Source organism: Geotrypetes seraphini, chromosome 11 (assembly GCF_902459505.1).
Source record: "Geotrypetes seraphini chromosome 11, aGeoSer1.1, whole genome shotgun sequence".
NCBI lineage: Eukaryota > Metazoa > Chordata > Amphibia > Gymnophiona > Dermophiidae > Geotrypetes > Geotrypetes seraphini.
Window position 1 is genome coordinate 80,862,140 of NC_047094.1, and position 15,759 is coordinate 80,877,898.

At 43.5% G+C, this 15,759-nt stretch overlaps 1 protein-coding gene across 1 annotated transcript in view; it reads left to right on the top strand.

Moving 5' to 3' along the window:
- The first annotated feature begins 832 nt into the window (after positions 1-832).
- The window catches only part of LOC117368858 (sialoadhesin-like), a 31,885-nt gene continuing 16,958 nt past the window's right edge, over positions 833-15,759 (top strand). The window contains exon 1 of the mRNA XM_033962602.1: positions 833-926. The gene's annotated coding sequence lies outside the window, so the exon portion shown is untranslated. The remainder of the gene's footprint in view (positions 927-15,759) is intronic.

The following is a 15,759-nucleotide window of genomic DNA, read 5'->3' on the forward strand; positions in this document are numbered from 1 at the left end:
AAGATGACCTGGCATTTGAGTACTGGCACTTTTTTGCTACATTAGTTACACTGCTCACTCTGGTGGCCATCTGTGATAAAAGATGTTAAGGATTATATGTTGTTTTGTGCAATTTGTGCTCAAACGATGACTTCTTATTCCCAAACACCTGGATTACTTCAGCCCCTCCTGAGCCTTTGTACCTGGGTCTCACATCTCCATGGTCTATATTTTAGATTTCAAGTTTATTAAAATTTGATATTAACGCTTATAATAAAATTTCAAAACAAATTACATATGATAAAAATAAGGATAACAAAAATTCATAATTCTACTGACAAGGACAAATTCTGAAGACCAACACACAGAAACAAGAGGAAAAGGAGAAGAGCAACAATGGTTTCAGAGAAAGACAACATTAAGGGGTAACATGACAGTTTTCTGAGTGGTAGTTGATTGATTCAACATAATGGTCCATAGAGTATATCTCTACCCAACCATCACCCAAGTTAATCACTCTCTTCCTGGAAGACATCATCTCTGATGAGGGGACTCAATCCATCTCCTGGTTCTGGAGATCATTTTGCAAACAATTAAGGGTAAACCTGTCATTTTTATTGTACCATCCTCAGTCAAATGGTCAAATCTGGAATAATTTCAGAACACTGGACAGACTTTCTTCTTTGGGCAGAGTTTGTGCATAATAATACCACTACACAATCATCCATTAATACTACCCCCTTTCAAGCGGGAAAGTTGGCAATGACAATGCAGTATGAAAATACTGGATCTTGGGACTTGAAAAGGAAATGAGTAACCAAGAGCAGAACTTCCTGCTGTGAAGAAACTGACTCTATAAAAGAAGAACCTCTTCAGTACGATGACATACTGTATCTGGCACTCTCATCCTGTTCCTGCATTTGGATTCTGTCTCTCAGAGAAAGCAGGTACAGTAACTCCTTTCTTACCGAGTATTAGTTCCTAACTGTTCTATATTTTAGTTCAGAAATCAGTTATATAATTTTAGAGATCCTATTGCTGGGAAGGGGGGTATATGATGGATAGACTATTTCTTTCTTTTGTGAGTGATGTAAAGTAGGTACTGAAGTCCAGTAGTCAGTACGGTAAGTATCACAATAGCGGAGTTACAGAAGCAGAAATGTGCTATTTTTAATAACTGAAAGAAATCAGGCACTTATCTCATGATCCTGAAAGATTTTGTGTAGGGGTGTGCACAGCCTTTTTGGTATTGTTATTTTTGGGGTTTGATTTCCTTATTTCATTAATTTTGCTATTTAGATTAACAAATCAAAATGAAAAAAGCTGAAAACCATGTCATTTTCTCCTTTCTCTTTTCTTCTTTTCATGCTCACTTTTCCTTTCCTTTTTCAATTGCTATTTTATTTTTCTTTATCCAGTCTGCTCTCTTTCCCTTTCTTCTTTCCCTGTTTCAATTCTGATTTCTGTTTCTCTCTCATATTTCCTTTTTCTCTATGTACCTCTTTCTTCATTCAAGTTTCAAGTTTATTTGTAGTTTGATATACCGACCATCACAAGTATCTGGTCGGTTTACAATAATAGAAATTAAAAAGTGGTGTGACTTTCTCCCTTTCTTTATATCGCTACCCCACAACTACAGTTGGGTAATCAGCTATGTAATCTGCTGATATGAACTTTTTTCACACTCTAACAATGTTGTCCTGTGTCTAGTGGTTAGAGCAGCTCCTCAATACCCTCAAGTTGTAAGTTCAATTTCCACTGATGTTCTTTGTGAAAGGGCAAGTCATAGAAACATGATGACAGATAAAGGTCAAATAGCCCATGCAATCTGCCCATCCAGGTACAAAATAATTACCTGTCTAAAATATGTAAACTGCTTTGATTGTGTAACCACACAGAAAATGAGTATATCAAGTCCAATCCCCTTTTACCCTCCAAGCTACCAACTTTGGCAAAGTAGGGATGGGTTTCCATGGAGGAAAAAGAACTGAAAGCAGAACTTCTTTTATTTCAATTTATTTTTATAATGAATTTTTTTTAAAACCTAAATTGTGTTTATTTCCATTAAAGATTAGGCTGACCACCAAAAATAAAAAAGAAATGTATAATAATTTTTCTTTGTCCTTCATACAATCTCTTCAGCCCTTTGTTCACTACTGAACTCAGAAATTAACTATGATGCTGGCCCATTTGCAATTGGCAGACTGGGACTCACTCCTGTCCTGTGAAGAGAGATCAGTGGGTGAAGAGGGCTGGAGATGGAGGGCGGTGGTGGGGACAGGGCAAGGAGAAGGCAGAGGAAGAGGGGCATGGTATCGCTCAGGTGCAATTTCTCCAAATGGTAAATTTTACACATACTATGACAGAAATGGGCCTCACTTCTAAGAGAGGCTATGTGGAGTCTCTCAAATTTAAGAGCATAAAAATTACCATACTGGGACAGACCGAAGGTCCATCAACCCCAGTATCCTGTTTCCAACAGTGGCCAACCCAGGTCCCAAGTACCTAGCTGGATCCCAAGTAATAAAACAGATTTTGTGCTGCTGCTTATCCTAGAAATAAGCAGAGAATTTCCCCCAAGCCATCTTAATAATGGTACATGAACTTCTCTTTTAGGAAATTATCCAAACCTTTTTTAAACCCCACTAAGCTAACTGATTTCACCACATTATCTACCAATGAATTCCAGAGTTTAATTATACGTTGTGTGAAAAAATATTTTCTCCAGTTTGTTTTAAATCTACTACTTAGTAGCTTCATTGCATGCCCCCTAGGCCTGGTATTTTTGGAAAGAGTGAGCAGGCAATTCACATTTACCCTTTCCACTCCACTCATTATTTTATACACCTCTATCATATCCCCCCGAGCAGTCTCTTTCTCCAAGCTAAAGAGACCTAGCCGCTATAGCCTTTCCTCACAAAAAAGTCGTCCCATTCCTTTTATCATTTTTGTTGCCCTTCTCTGTACCTTTTCTAATTCCACTACAGTACTTCCCCGATATTTGCAGAGATTCCGTTCTAGGAACCCCCATGATTCTTGAAAAACCTCAAATCTGGTTTTTAGTGGGGGCGACAGGAGAGGGCAGCCGGAGAGGAAGGAGAGAGCAGCCGGAGCAGCCACATCAGCTGTTTACAGTGCAGGAATTCTGCAGAACTGAGGCCCTATTATATAAAAGTATCTTAAGTAAGTCTGAACATGTTCAGTTCCAAACACGTAAGAACAATGCCGGTACCCTCTGCATTAAACTGGTCTACACAGTATGTCTTAAGCAAGTCTCTCACCGTCAGTCACTTTCTTTGTCTCTTTATAACGTGTCCATAGATAATCCATCATATTTTTCGGATCAGTCGTCATAGAAAACAGCGCTGCGTTAATGCCACACCGGCAAGGAGCAGAGCCAGGCCGCTGCCGCCGGCAAGGCTGGGATCCCCTTTTGCCCCCCTGCACTCCGAGTGCCCTTCGGCAAGCAAATAGTGACCTGCCCCAAACCACTGGTGCTGTGACCTTCAGTTTCATGAGCCTGGCAGACGCAGGGATAGGCAGCGACATAGCAGCGGCATCCACTGCTCGGCCCATCAGCAAGCCTGAATGCTGAACAGAAAAGCACGCGATTCGGGCACCTCACAGGAGGCACGCACTCCGGCGAGGAATCTCGGACCAGCTGTGTGTGCACAAGGCAGGAAAGCCTGTACCGGTATGATGGAAAGGACGCTACTGAGGTTTGGGCAGGGAGGTGAACAAGCTTCTCTAGCTGATTACACCAGAGCCCTCTTCAGCCTGAAATCCAGTGGTTGAAGTGCTCTGGCTGCTCTCTCCTGACTGGTCATTCGCAGTCGGAAAATACCGTGAAGAACCGGGACTGTGAATCGCCGACCGTGAATGACCAGGGGAGCACTGTATTTCTTTTTTGAGATAAGGCGACCAGAACTGCACACAGTGGCCGTACCATAGAGCAATACAAGGGCATTGTAACATTTTCATCTTTGTTTTCCATTCCTTTCCTGGAGAAGATTTCACATATTATGTAAGTAAGAAAAGAGGACACTTGGCCCCACCCTAGCCCCACCATATCCCACCTAGAGAGCTGCACGGGAATGGGGATGACAGGAATCCCGCAGAAACCATAGGGATCTCACAGGGTTTCCCCCACACAGGTCACGGGGAACCTACGGGGTTGGAGGCGCCTCCAGGGGCTCCAATATCTGTGTGCTTCCTTTTCCTGCCCTCCAGTCACATTTGCCCCTCCACCAAGCAGAGTGAAGCGCCCCAAGCACTCCATCAGTAGCTGACCTGGAAGCCTTCCCTCTGATGTCAAAGCTAATATCAGAGAGAAGGCTTCCAGGTCAATTACATGCAGCATGCAGGGCCCATGGCCCTGCAAAGAAGTGCGGCTGGAAGGCAGGAAGGAGGCAGCTGACCTGGATAGCTCCAGTATAGTCTTAAGGGAGGGGGGCACCAAAGTAGTTGGGCCACAAAATGTGTGCGCACATTGGACCAAGGAAGGGAGAGAGAGAGGGCACAAACTTGGGATAGAGGAGGGTGCACATTGGGACATGGGAGGGGCAAAAACTTTAGACAAAAGCTGGAAGGAGGGATGGGGCAGAAATTGGAACACAGAAGGAAGGGAGGGGCATGAACTTTAGATAGAGAAGGGAGAGAAGAAGGGGGCATGAACTTTAGACAGAAAAGGGAGAGAAGAAGGGGGCATGAACTTAGAACATAGGATGGGAGAAGGAAGGGAAAGATGCTGAGGTGGTGGTAGAAATAGAAAGGGAGAATTGTTGGGCATGAGTGTGTGAATTAGTGTGAAAGAGAGATGATGCACACGCGGAATGGAAGAAAGAGGAGAATTTTTGGGCATAGGGAGGGAGAGAAGTGAGGTACAGATGCATGGAGAAGAGAAAGATGAGAGGGAGAAATGTTGGATATGATGGAGAGGGAACAGTGGGACAGATTAAAAGGGATGTAAGAAGGAGGAATGTTGGACATAGTGGTGGAGGGAAAGGAGGGAGAGATGTGGCATGGTGCTGAGAAGAGGTGACAAAAAGAGAAATGTTGGGCGTGGGGCTGATAGGCAAGGGTGAAAAATGCTGCACATGATCCAGCGGATGAGAGAGGGAGAAATGTTGGATGTGGCAGTAGAGGGGGTGGGAGAGATGAACCCTGGATTCTTTTCTCTCTCTCTTTCCCCATTCCCTTTGCAGCAAGGGAGTGAATGAGAGATAAAGAGATGGTGAACAGTGAGAGAGAGAGAGGGAGACTTGTTGTACCTGGGGGTAGAAGAAAGAGGAAGAAATGCTGTTCAGGAGTGGGGAAGGGAAAAAGAGGGAGATTTATCCAGGACAGAAGGGAGTGAGGATGCTGTTCAATGGGAGAAAGTGAAGAGAGAGGGAGAAATGTGGGACCATGGTAAGAGGAACCAATGGACAGTTTCACACAGCGGGCGGTGGACGCCTGGAATGGTCTACTGGAGGAGGTGGTTGCGGAATCCACCATTCTAGGATTTAAGGGTAAACTAGATACACATCTCCATATGAGTGGCATAGAGTGATATGGGTAAGGGTAAAATAGATGCATATCTCCCTATGAGACTAAATCTATGCCAGGGTACACCTGGCGGGGCCTCCGCGTGTGCGGATCGCCGGACTTGATGGACCTAGGGTCTGATCCGGACTTGGCAATTCTTATGTTATGTTCTTATGTAACAACAGAAGAATTTGCCGAAGATAGGAAAGCGGAAAAAAGAGAAGCTGGTACCAACTTAATGGAAAAAATAAATCTCCAGACAACAAAGTTAAAAAAGGAATTTATTGACCGGAATATGTTAGCTTTGGGAAATGTATAGCAGATGTCTTTGTATTGTGTTCAAAAGAAAAGGAAATGCATTTCTGGTTTTATTTCTCTAGTGCTGTGGCTGGTCGGGATCTCTAAGTACTGCCAGCAGAGAACCTCCTCCAAAGATGGCTAGCAATATAAGCAATTTTCAGTGGTGTACCTAGCATATGTGGCACCCGGGGCCCATCATTTTTTGACACACACAACCCCATCTGTATGAAAACCATGATTTTTAGTAACAATCCAAATGTCACACAAAAGTATACCTAGGAAAAGGCAGCATCTTACATACTACAGTGAGCAGTACATCAATACACCCATAGTAAAACTAAACAAGCCAGACTAGTACAGATCAATCCTGCAGTCAATCCTAACAGAAAACCATATCTTTCAAACACAGAAAACACCTTTTCCTAGTATGGAATATGTAATCACAAACTAACCCCTCCCTCTTTTACAAAACTGTAGTGTGGTTTTTAGCCATGGTGGTAGAATTCTGAGCATAAGAGCTGCTACCATCACAGCTGGTGCTAAAATATGCTCCACAGTTTTGTAAAAGGGGGAATAAAATAGAAATAAAACCCCAGCTTTTATTTACAAGTTATTGATCCCATACACCGCCAATAGAACATTAAGATCCGCTGAACAACATCTACTAACGATTCCTTCCCTTAAAATTATAAATACCCGACGACAGTTAATTTTTTCAGTTACAGCTCCCCAAACCTGGAATTCTCTCCCTAATTATTTAAGGGAAGAAACCAATATAGAAAAATTTAAAGGTAAACTGAAGAGTTTTCTCTTTAAAGATGCCTTTATAAATTAATCATTTTGTCTTTGAATCGATATCATTTTTTCTTTCCAAACTTTTATTGAAGTAAATTTAAATTTAAAAGAAAAAGAAGAAGAAAAAAAAAGGGGGGTTATATTTTTTATATATTTTTTTTTCTTTCCCCCTTTCCTTATGTGCCCTCCTTATTTGTCTCTTTATCTTTTAAATATATTGTAATTCTTTCCCATCTCCTCCCTTATGTTTCTTGTCTTATCAAATTTGTTAATAATTTTGTCAGTCTTATTTATTGTATTATTCCCCTTACATTGTAATTTTATCAATATGTTAATCGCTTAGAATTTGGATTAAGCGATAAATCAAATCATTATTAAACTTGAAACTTGACAAAGGTTAAATTGAACCACCAAGAAGCTGGACTCTGCATACAATGCAACACCACAGAAACAGTGACACGTCTCCTAAAGCAATAAATAAATAAATAGAAAATTTTTGTTCTACCTTTGTCTTCTCTGGTTTCTGCTTTCCTCACCTTCTTGTTCCTCTCTTCCTTCCATCCACTGTCTGCCGTCTCTCTGCCCCTATATGGCATCTTCTCTCCTTCTATGCCCATTCCAAAAACTGTATGCCTCCCCCTTCCATCTCTCCTTTTACCCTCATTGGTCTGGCATCTCTCTCCTCTCCTTCCCTCTCCCAAAGCTCTCCTCTGCAATCCCTTTCCCTTTTTTCCCTCATTTTCCTTTTCAATTTATTTTCTGCATCTGTCTAGATTACGTTCTTACTACCCTCTCATCAATTTCCTTTTTTACTATCTACCTACAGCTGGCTACCTCTTTCCCTCACCCCCTCCAGTATTTCACTAACTCAATCCTTTTCCCCCATCATGTGCCCTCTTTTTATTTATCCCCTCCTTCCATCATGTACCCTCTTTCTCTACCCCTTCCATCTAGTACCTTCTCCTCTCTCTGTCCACTTCCATCCAGCATTTGCTCCCCTCTTTCTCTCCTCCCATTTCCTTCCTGCATTTGCTCCCTTATCTCTCCCATCTGCATTTCCATTCAGCATAGGTTCCTCCTCTACCCTCCCCACTACCATCCAATACCTGCCCTTTCTCTTTCCATCCACCCCTCTTCAATTAGCATCTACCCCCTTTCTTTCCCTCCAATCCAATTCCATCCAATATCCTTTCCCCTTATGCCTCTCTTCCCTTTCCTTGCACACTAATTTCATCAGTACCATCCTTCCATACCACCATACCCCCTTTCTCTTCCTCCACCACTTTTCCATACTAGAAGTCCTGTTCCCTTCTTTCCCTTCATGCAGCAAGGTCCCACGATGACTGTAGCTGCCGGATGCCGGTCTACCCTACTCTGATGTATTTGCTCTGGAGCAGAGTCGGCAGCTGCACTGAGGTACAGGAAAGTCTCGCAATGAGTACGTCTGATGGCTCTGCTCTGGAAGAAGTAAGTTTCGTTGGAGGTGGTTTTCCCGGCAGACACAGTCATCGCGGGACTTTGCCGCAACTCCCTGCTTCTGCCGGGTCCACCCCCTCTGACGTAACTTACTTCCGGAGCAGAGCCATCAGACGTACTCATCGCGGGACCTGCCTGCACCTCAGTGCGGCTGCCGACTCTGCTCTAGAACAAGTACATCGGAGGGGATGCACCGGCAGCTGCGCTGAGGTGTAGGTCTTTTTCAACAGTAGGGCAGGACGTTCCGGACCCAGATCGCTATGCACCCCCCTAGGGCGTGCACCAGGAGCGGTCTTCCCCCTCCCCCCCTTGGTACGCCACTGGCGATTTTTTTGTGCCATTTGTGCTTGTCTCCAGTCAGTTCCTACTACATGCTTAAAGACAAGTACACTGTTTTTCGTCCATTTCTCTATTTGTGCATTTGATATTAATTGGACCCCTGAGGAAGGCGTGTAGGGTCTGGTTGGACTTTTTCATATGTATTTTTGTGTTGTTATGGTTTTATTGTGAAAGGACGTATAATAAATCATTTTCAAAACATCAGCATTCACAGGTTTTTGTTTTTTTATTGTTGGATTGATTCTTCTGTGGATTTTTGGGTCTTCTTTTTTCTTTTGTTGTGTAGCAATATAAGCAATATAACACCTTATTTATGGCCTTCCTAAGGTTACCAGATTTCATCTTTTAAAAAGGAGGACATGTGGCCATGCACTGTTCCTTTCCTAGCTCCACCCCATTCTGTCCCCAGCTCCACCCCTACACAAACCTCAGGTTTCCTTCCTCAAGCTCTGAACCACATCTAGAGGGCATCTGTGCTTGCTCGGACATTGACACAATGATATCACACTCATGTGCACATGCGTGTAATGTTATCACGTCGACATCTGCACATTCACAGAGTAGAGTTGTGTTGGAACAGAAATCTCACCTGTCCCCGCCAAAATCCCACCCATCCCCATGAGGAATCCCTCCGTCCCCACCCGTCCCCTTGAGAATCTCCTACATCCCCGCTCGGCCCTATAAACTTCAGAAATAGTTATTTCATTTAATTATGCTACTGAATTAAAGGCTCTGGTAGAGACCCATTTACAAATAAGAAAAGACACTTTATTAATTTGGAAATATTAATTGGGAAGAATACATACTTTGTAAATGGGTTTCTACCAGAGCCTCTAATGTAAATATAAAATATAAATACTCAGCTAATTAGAAACCCTAAGCTATCAGCTGAGGACTTCCTTTGCAGTTGGCCAGGGGTCCCTTTTGCCAAGCTTGGCAGGCAGCAGTAGTGTCCCTGAGTCACAGATGCTGGCACCTCAATGGCTCATGGATGCTGCCAGCGACTGCTGTGCTTGGTGGAGGGGAGTTCTGGCCATCTCTAGAGGAGGTCCTCTGCTGGCGGTGCTTGGGGATCCTCACCAGTCACAGCAAGGGTCAGCAAGTATTTCAACACTGTAGAAATAAAACCAGAAATGCATTTCCTTTTCTTTTGAACACAATACAAAGACATCTGCTATATACATTTCCCAAAGCTAACATTTTTTAGTCAATAAATTCCGTTTTTTACCTTTGTTGTCTGAAGACTTATTTTTCCATAAAGTTGGTCCCAGTTTCTTTTTTCGGCTTTCCCATCTTCTGTAAATTCTTCTGTTGCTGTCCATTGGTTCCTCTTTCCATGGTCCAGCATTTATCCCTCTCTCATCCCTCAGGACCATGTGCAGCATCTTTCGCCCCTGCCCACCAGCCCCATGCCCAACATTTCTCCTTCTATCACCCCTCTCCAGCACCATGCCACATCTCTCCCTCCATTCCCTTCACCACTATGTCCAACATTCCTCCCTCTTGCATCCATTTCATTCTGTCCCACTGTTCCCTTTCCACCACAACATTTCTCCCTCTCATCTTTCTCTTCCCTATCATCTGTACCTCACTCCCTCCCTATGACCAAAAATTATCCTTTCTTCCATTCCCCGTGTACACGAACATCTCTTTTTCCCTCTCGCTGACACACCCACACCCAATTCTCCCTTTCCAGTCCCTCCCCCACTTCAGTATCTCTTTCCCTCCCTTCCTCCATCCTCTCTCCCAAGTTCATTCCTTGTGTCCAAAAACGCATTCCTTGCCCCCCTTTTGTGTCCCGCGTTTGCCTCCTATGTTCGATCCCCTTCTGTCCTGCATTTGCCTCTCACGTTCAACCCCCTTCTGTGTCCTGCATTTGCCTCCCACGTTCGTGTCCAGCCCTTATCTTCCAGCAAATTACCTTATCAGCAACTTTCTCTTTATCATCCAAATGGAGCTCTGAGAGGTAGCTCGAGCAGCGAGGCTCATCTTCTTTTCCTACCTGCCCTGCAGCAGCACACAAAGCCTACCAGAAGTCTTCCCCCATTGTCAGAACTGATGTCAGATGGAAGGCTTTGCATCAGTTACGTGCAGCATGCAGGGCTCGTTGCCTTACATGCTGCACGTAGCTGACGCAAAGCCCTCCCTCCAACGTCAGCGCTGACATTGTGGAAGACTTCCGGTTGTCTATGTGTTCTGCTGCAGGGCAGGTAGGAAAAGAAGACGAGCCTCACTACTCGAGTTGCATCCAACCCCGTGGGATCCTCAAGACCACAAGGGGCATCCCCACAGGATCCCCGAAACCCGAGGGAGCATCCCCACAGGATCTCTGCGACCCGAAGAGGGAACCCGCTGGATCCCCATCGTCCCTGTTTCCGTGCAGCTCTCTAGCACAGAGGCCCTCCAGATGCTGCCATGAGCTTGAGGCCTTCCAAAATCTGGAGAAACTGTTGACAGATTTCTTCCTACTTGGGACCCTGGCTCCAATAATGCTTCACAACATCCATTCCTACCAGAACACCTGGCCTTGGTCACACGTGCAGAACACAGCTAAACCCACAAATATAGGACCACAAACTAAAAGTCCTAATATACTATACACAAATGAAATTCTAAGATGACAGACTCTGCATTGGGTATAACACCAGAGAAACAGAAATACATTTCTGCCTGAACAGTGCAAAATATATACAGTAGATGTAAATTCTGAAAACGGACACATTTCAGTTACATAATTGAAAATAAAATCATTTTTCCTACCTTTGTTGTCTGGTGATTTTCTTTGTCTACTCATCTTTTCCCAGTCTCTGGTTGAACTTCCTTCTGTCTGTGCTTTTAACTCTTGTTTCCAAGGCCTTCTTATCCATAAGAACATAAGAAACGCCTTCACCGGATCAGACCCTAGGTCCATCTAGTCCGGCGACCCGCACACGCGGAGACCAAGCTAGGTGCTCCCTGATGGAGACCTTGATTACCTGTATCCCTCAATGTGATTTGCAAGAAGGTATGCATCCAACTTGCGCTTGAATCCCAAAATAAGAACATAAGAAACGCCTTCACCGGATCAGACCCTAGGTCCATCTAGTCCGGCGACCCACACACGCGGAGGGCAAGCTAGGTGCTCCCTGATGCTTTTTTCTCTACGTCTCTTTCTGCCCTTCATCCATCTTTACAAAAATATGGGGAACCATAAAAATTTTTGGTACTCTTTCTATTGGAGTAATTAAAGCAAATATATCCAAAATAATTAAAAAAAAATCACTCCATCAATTCATTCCACATTCTTTATTTAAATATTTAATTATCATTCAAAGGTCAAAAAATATATGCTCAGAGACACAGAGGCAAAAACAAGGGGCAAACCCCAAGAATGTCACCTCACCACCCAATCATTGCATATAATTCAGTAAATCTAAAAATTACTTTCTTCACGGCCAACAAGTGGTCAAAATAGTTGATAAGTCTCTCATCAATGAATTTATAGTGGCTTATCAACTATTTTGATCACTTGTTGGCCGTGAAGAAAGTAATTTTTAGGTTTACTGAATTTTATGCAATGATTGGGTGGTGAGGTGACATTCTTGGGGTTCGCCCCTTGTTTTTGCCTCTGTCTTTGAACATATATTTTTTGACCTTCGAATGATAATTAAATATTTATATGATGAATGTAGAATGAATTGATGGAATGATTTTTTGTTATTCTACATCCATCTTTGGCATTACCTTTTAATATTCAGCTTTCTTCCATTTTTCTGCTTCCTCCTCAGATCAATCTACTTTTCCACGTCTTCTCTTCCCATCTAACCATGCGCACTATCTCCTACCTCTCTTTTCCCTTCCCCAACATCCATGTGTGCCATCTCCTCCCTCTTTTTTCTCCCTTATTCCCATTTATCCATAAACATTTCTTCCATCTCTCTTCCCTTACTCAACCCTCATATCCCTGTGCACCATGTCTTCCCTCTCTCTCCCCTTCCCCTCTATCCTTGTGTACCATCTACTCCCTCTCGTTCCCTCTCCAATGGTCTAACATCTGTTTTCCCACTTTCCCCCTCCTATAGTCTGCGATCTTTATCCTCTCCTTCCCACAATCTGGCATCTCTATCACCTTTTTCCTTTCCCTCTTCCCCCCTTTGTGGTCTGGCATCTCTCTGTCTTCCCCCACCCCACCCCCCCTTAGTCTGGAATCCCTCCTTCCTCCTTCATTTCTCTGGTCTGATATCTCTCTCTTCTTCCCCCCCTCCCCATCCAGTGGTCTGACATCTCTCGCTTTCCATTTCGCACGTGGCCTGGCATCTTTATCTGCCCCTTCCACTCTCTTCCCTGCAAGTCTGGCATCTTTCCTTCCCTTTTCTCCCCATCCTTGCAGTCTAGCATCTCTCTTACCCTCCCAATGCTATCCCCCGACCCCAGGATCCGGTGAGAGAGAGGGAGAAGACAGTGCACATGGATAGATGGGAAGGGAAGACATGGAAAAGTAGATAGATCTGAGAAGGAAACAGAAAAATGGAATAAAGTTGAACCATTATCTCTTCCTCTCTCTAAGACAGGGGTGTCAAAGTCCCTCCTCGAGGGCCGGAATCCAGTCGGGTTTTCTGGATTTCCCCAATGAATATGCATTGAAAGCAGTGCATGCAAATAGATCTCATGCAGATTCATTGGGGAAATCCTGAAAACCCGACTGGATTCTGGCCCTCGAGGACCGACTTTGACACCTGTGCTCTAAGAGATCCCACGTGCCTATCCCACACTTTCTTGAATTCAGATACAGTTTTTGTCTCCACTACCTCTTCTGGAAAACTGTTCCATGCATCTACCACCCTTTCTGTAAAAAAAGTATTTCCTTAGATTACTCCGGAGCCTATCACCTCTTACTTTCATCCTATGCCCTCTCATTTCAGAGCTTCCTTTCAAATGAGACTCGACTCATGTGCATTTACGCCATGCAGGTATTTAAACGTCTCTATCATATCTCCCCTCTCCTGCCTTTCCTCTAAAGTATACATATTGAGATCTTTAAGTCTGTCCCCAGAAGACTATGCACCATTTTAGTAGCCTTCCTCTGGACAAACTCCATCCTTTTTATATCTTTTGGAAGGTGCGGTCTCCAGAATTGCACACAATATTCTAAATGAGATTTTACCAGAGTCTTATATAGGGGCATCAATACCTCCTTTTTCCAACTGGCCATACCTCTCCCTATGCTCTCTAGCATCCTTCTAGCTTTCGCCATCACCTTTTCAATCTGTTTGGCCATCTTTAGATCATCACATACAATCACACCCAAGTCCTACTCTTCTGTTGTGCAAATATGTTCTTCACTCCTAAACTGTACAATTCCCTCTTGTTTTTGCAGCCCAAATGCATGACCTTGCATTTCTTAGCATTAAATTTTAGCTGCCAAATTTCAGACCATTCTTCAAGCTTCACTATGTTTTTCTTCAAGTTATTCACAGCATCTGGGGTGTCTATTCTATTGCAGATTTTAGTATCATCCACAAAGAGGCAAATCTTACCTGAAAGCCCTTCAGCAATATAGTTTATAAAAATATTAAAAAGGCCCAAGAATAGAACCCTGTGGCACACCATTGGTTACATTCCTTTCCTCAGGGCAATCTCCATTGACCACTATCCTCTGTCACTTTCCACTCAACCAGCTTTTTACTCAGCCCGTCACTTTGGAGCCCGTCGCGAGGGTACTCAGTTTATTTATTAGATGTCTATGTGAAACACTGTCAAAGGCTTTGCTAAAATCTAAATACACCACATCTAGTGCATGCCCTCTATCCAATTCTCTGGTCACCCAGTCAAAGAAATTGATCAGATTTGTCTGACAAGACCTACCTCTAGTGAATCTATGCTGCTTCGGATCCTGTAATCCACTGGATTCCAGAAACTTTTCTATTCTCTGTTTTAAAAGCATTTCTTTTAATTTGCTTACCACAGAAGTCAAACTTACTGGCCTGTAATTCCCTACTTCTTCCTTAGTTCCACTTTTGTGTAGAGGAACTACATCCGCCCTTCTCTGATGCCACTCCCGACTCTAGAGAAGCATTGAAAAGGTCAGTCAGTGGAGCCACTAGAACTTTCTTAAGTTCTTTCAGCACCCTCAGATGTACACCATCTGGCCCCCATCAACGTATGAATGAATAACAAATATTTGGGTGTTAGTTAGTGATGGAGATAGGTGTGGGATAAGAAGGACCTAGAGGCCCCACTGAGGCCCCTGAAGCCTGTCTTGGGCCCACAGGATCTGTACTAGGACCGGTGCTATTTAACTTATTTATAAATGATCTGGAAATTGGAATGACGAGTGAGGTGATAAAATTTGCAGATGACACTAAACTATTCAAAGTTGTTAAAACACATGCAGACTGTAAAAAATTGCAGGCAGATCTTAGGATATTGGAAGACCAGCTGTCCAAATAGCAGATGAAATTTATCCCCCACCCCTTTTACTAAGCCGTTATAGCGGTTATTAGCGCAGGGAGCCACGCTGAATGCTTAGCGCTGCGTCCAACGAACATAGAGTTCCTATGAGCATCAGGAGCAACGCGGATCATTCAACACAGCTCCCTGTGCTAATAACCGTTATTGTGTTTAGTAAAAAGGGGGGGGGGGACTAGGTTAATGTAGACAAATGCAAAGTGATGCATATTGGGAAGAATAATCCAAATTATAGTTACCAGATGCTAAGGGTCAGCACCCAAGAAAAAGATCTTGTTGTCTTTGTAGACAATATGCTGAAACTTTCTGCACAATATGTGGCAGAGGATAAAAAAGAAAACAAAATGCTAGGAATTATTATAAAGATGATAAACAAGACTAATAATGTTATAATGCGCCTGTATTGTTCCATGGTGCTACCTCAGTTTGTCTGAGGAAACACTAAAGAGGTTGTCTCTCTTCAGACTGGAAAAATAAATGGTTAAGGGGGGAAATGGTGGAAAGTGTGAAGCCGCAGAAACATCCAAGTTGAAAATGTGCAAATCTAGACAATTTGAACATGGGAAGGGCCAGTATTGTAATGGACTGGTCACATAGCCATTCCAATAGAGCAGTGGGGCATCTTAGATGGCACTGCTGTGAACCTCACATAAAGGGTGCCACTTTCCACCATAAATGTAGTGGTTACATGGGCGTGGAAACTCCTCTCTATGGCTCATAGCCCATTCATCAGGCTACTTAAGACACCTGTGTGATGTTTTACTAACCTTTCTAGAGACAGGTATGTACTGTTTTATTCATATTTTGGGGAGGGTGAGTCCACCAAAACCCACCAAAATCCTACTATACTGCCATATAAGTGCTACCTGCAGCCATAAGGGCTATTAGGGTGGGAGA